Genomic DNA, 4,135 nt, shown 5'->3' with positions numbered 1-4,135 from the left:
AAATCTCAGCTTAAAACCCACCTGTTTAGAGTTGCTTATGGCAATTAATGCTTTCAACGTATTTGATGTTTTTGATGTTTTTAATCTTTTTAACGATTTCATCTTTTCTTTTTACTTTCTTTTTATTTTTCTTTCTCACTGTTTCCTTGTCAAACGATGTTTTGAAAATCATGTAAAGCACTTTGAAATGCCTTGCTGCTGAAATGTGCTATACAAATAAAATTTGATTGATTGATTGATTGATTCTTGTGAGTGTCTTGGAACTTGCTGCTATACCCTCAGTGATCATGGTTACTTGTTTTAATTGCAAACCTTGGGAAAACCTAGAGAAAAATAAACATTTAACCGACGTCACATTAAATTGTAAAACTTATTATAATACAGTCATGAACTGTAATTTACTATGGTGAAATGACACTAAAAGTGAACTAATACATTATTGTGCAATATACGTATTTGTCATGTTCCGTGTTTCTGTGTGTTTATTTTTGAGTTTCTGTGTGGTCCTGTTCCCTGTGAGTCTGTCTCTGCGTCCTCCCCGTTGATTGTTTCCCAGGTGTGTCTCATTCCCTTGATTACCCCGTGTGTATTTAAACCCACCTGTTGTCTGTGTTCCTGGTTGGATCCTTGTTGTAGTCAGTGTCGTTTGTCTTACGTCTTGTGTTCGCTCCAGTAGAACTGTTAAGTCCTGGATAGCGTTAGCTCTCGTTTCCAGTCCTGTGTGTCAGTTGCTACCGGTATTTGGCTGTGTGCCTGTCTCTCTGTCGTGCTGCCTGTTTTTAGACTGTTTCGAGCATCATCTTTATTAAAACCATCATATTCTTACATCCTGGGTCCGCCTGCGTCATCTCCTCACCACCTCAACCACACCTCATGACAGTATTCTGAAGTGTCAAAGACAGTGTGTATCGAATTTTAAAATTCTCTTTTCTTAAATAACAAAATGCATACTGTACCGTAATATGAACTCAAGCCATTTCGCCAAAGGGATGAGACTTGGAATATTGATCCATTGCACACAGACAACTTTGACCTTTTGTGATGTTTACATACCCTAAGAGTGGTGGGGGGAAACAAAACGCTTACGTGTATCACATAAATATTGTATTTCGTAAGTTCAGAGAAGTCAACTTATGTAAAAAACCAAAAACATTTTATACAGTCATGGAACGTTACACTGAAATACACCGTTGGAAGCGTCAAATTAACTTAAAGTTTACTTTATTTTCAGCTAAATTATAACATTACGCTAAACTAGCTAATACTTTTCTTAAATAATAAAAGATCATTCGAAGTTAAAAAATATTTTTGCATTAAAGCCTTGCTTCTACTTACCACCGCAGCCCATCATTGCACTCGTATTTTATCAAGTGCATTTTTTTTATGGCATTTTACACATTTCATCCTCCTCTTCAGGATTCCCCACTTCTGCATCCATTTTACTGTTCGTATTTTGTTTGTCTTTGTATTAGGAAGCCTAATAATTTTCAGAAGTCCTTCTAATAAATGCATCATTAATTAGCAACATGTGTTAGGAGAAAGGATGCGCTTTTTTGCGGTTTGTAATCTAATTACCGGAAGTACATAATTCAACTTCCTCTGCGTAGCCCATTACAGTTATTAAATAAAAAACAATAAAAGAAAGAAAAATATATTTTTTAAAAAGGCTCAAGTTTCGTGGAACTACATAAACCCAGTATCTCCTGACCTTTCTAAATCTTTGTTAAATAAATTTTTAATAATTTGTCAGTCAGACAACAGCACATTTTGTATTTGTATATAGTACAATACGTGAGAGTAAATTAAAATAAAAAAAACAGTAATGACTGTCACTAAAGCATTTCTCTTTTAATTACATTTTTGTAACTGCTAATAATTGCTTCACATTACTTGAGGCAAATGGAAATGTTATTAGTTCGATATTGTAATAACGGACATTATGTAACTTTTTGATTGAGTACTGTAATATGCGGTGTCCACCAGTGAGAGGCAGCAAATTGCCAACTGAAGTTCACTTTGCCCGTCTTACACATAGACATAATATAAGGGTAGACCCCGCATTGGCTGCTCCGGCGCAGGGTGCCTGTAGCGTCCAGATATATGATATCCTCACAGCTGCGCTCCTGGAAAACATTTATACTCCTTGCTGACCACAGCAATACCCCTTTGGGGTGCATGATTATCTTCTGTAGAACGTTGTCTTCAGATACTTTTTTCAGATTAAACATTTTCTGCAGACTTATCATTTCATTCTTGTGAAGTCTCGTTTTTTTTCTAGCCTCAAAAGAAATATTTTTTTAAAACATCTTTAGTGAGAGCCTCATCTCTGGAACCCATAATCATAGTTTTGCTGTCTAATTTGTTTAGCATGTTCAGATGCATCGTTCTTGGTAGTGTGTTTTCCAGATTTTGGGCCATGTCTTCTCTAGAGTCTGCACGTACTGGTCTCCGTACAAGTTGTGTTGCACGGTGCACGCTCTGGTCCCCTTCAAAGTTAACTGTTGCCTTCAAGTCACTAGCTATTTCGACATTCACTTTCACAGGGCAGTCGTCAAATCGGCAGTATCCTGTACATCTAAACTCTGGGCCAGGCTTGGTAGAGCCCAACACCTTCAGTTGATGCCTTTTAAATGCAAACGAGCAATACGGATAAATGGATCTAATTCCTTTGCTAATTACATTAGTCCAGTTCAGTCCTTTGAATATTTTTCTTTGTCTTTTCTTCTGTAGTTTTGTCCAGTCATTTTCTTCCACAAAAAAAAAAAATGGATGAGGTTCGTATGGCCATCTTTACAATATTGGTTTCAAATGATTCACCAGCTATTGCCTAAGAGCAGAAAAAAAAATTTAAGACCAACATTGCAATCTCTTAAAATTGTATAACTGTTAACATCTAAAGCTGATGATGACACACAGAGCAACTATTAGAGCAGTGGTGCTGGGTAATGTTGCCAGCAATGGCAATGAGAAAAGGCTAATGCTGCAGTAACCCAGATCACCCCATCACTATCCATTGGAAACATAGTCTGACTTATCAGCAACAAAATTGTTCAAATTGATGCCCCTGTGTATCATCAGCATAAAGAGAAGCTTTGTGCTTAGATTATATTTTTTTATTTGTTTGTGTTCCTTCTCTTCAGTGACCACAGTGAATGGGGTCGTGACACGGTACCAGAAAGCTTTGAAGACATTCACAAAGTATGGGTCAATGAAAAGGGCCTTCTGCAAAATCAACGTAGATCGTAAAATGATTGCGAGAACCGCGGTGATTGCAGAACTCGCAATCACTTTCCCTGACATGTTCAAGAAGCTCATTGCAGTAAAAGTAGAACAAGAGAAGATATGTGAGTTGGCAGACTGATGCTGAAAGGCTATTACTAATGAAATGGCTGAAACCATCACATCCAAGAAAAAAAGTAGAAAACTACTACCCATAATGCACAAATACACTTGAGAATTATGAAAGATAGAATTTCTTTATTGTTCACTTAAAAGGAGGGATTTTTTATTGTTCATTTAGAAGAAGACTGTTTTTATTGTTCATTTAAAAGAAAGCAGTTTTTATTGTTACTTTTTTTTTATTTACGTAATACATAAGTGGGACTCGAACCCACGCCTCCAGGAGAGACTGCGACCTGGACGCAGCTCCTTAGACCGCTCGGCCATCCTGACTTCCATGAGCAGTGTGTGAGATGTCTTCGCAAACGGTATGCTCAAAGGGCGACTAACGCTTGATTGAAGGACGATGGACTATTTGAACATAGCGAGTAGCAAAATTCTGCCAAATTATGGGTTGAGTTTAACATTATAAGCTTTGAATGATTTTATTCTAGAGAACCACTCAACATGTCCCACAAATGTTGGCAAAGTTGACCATAGACTCTCTTGTTCTGCCTCAAATGACACCTTTTCCTGGCACGAACATGATGCACTTTTTTGAATGCAAAGTAATCTGTCAGAAGTGGGATTCGAACCCACGCCTCCAGGAGAGACTGCGACCTTAACGCAGCGCCTTAGACCGCTCGGCCATTCTGACTTACATGAGCGTAGAGTGAGATGCGTCCCCATGCGGTATGCTCAAAGGGCGATCAACACGACAATTCAAGAAGGAAAATAGACTATTTGAACATAGCAA

General features: G+C 37.8%; 1 non-coding gene across 1 annotated transcript; it reads right to left on the bottom strand.

Annotated features, from left to right (window-relative positions):
* Positions 1-3,953: 3,953 nt before the first annotated feature.
* Positions 3,954-4,036, bottom strand: trnal-aag (transfer RNA leucine (anticodon AAG)). Its single transcript has one exon. It is a non-coding gene; the product is annotated as a tRNA-Leu (tRNA).
* Between the last annotated feature and the right edge of the window lie 99 nt (positions 4,037-4,135).

The sequence above is a fragment of the Poecilia formosa genome, unplaced genomic scaffold, assembly GCF_000485575.1.
Source record: "Poecilia formosa unplaced genomic scaffold, Poecilia_formosa-5.1.2 Scaffold288, whole genome shotgun sequence".
Classification (NCBI taxonomy): Eukaryota; Metazoa; Chordata; class Actinopteri; order Cyprinodontiformes; family Poeciliidae; genus Poecilia; species Poecilia formosa.
This window is presented reverse-complemented; position numbering and strand designations above follow the sequence as displayed.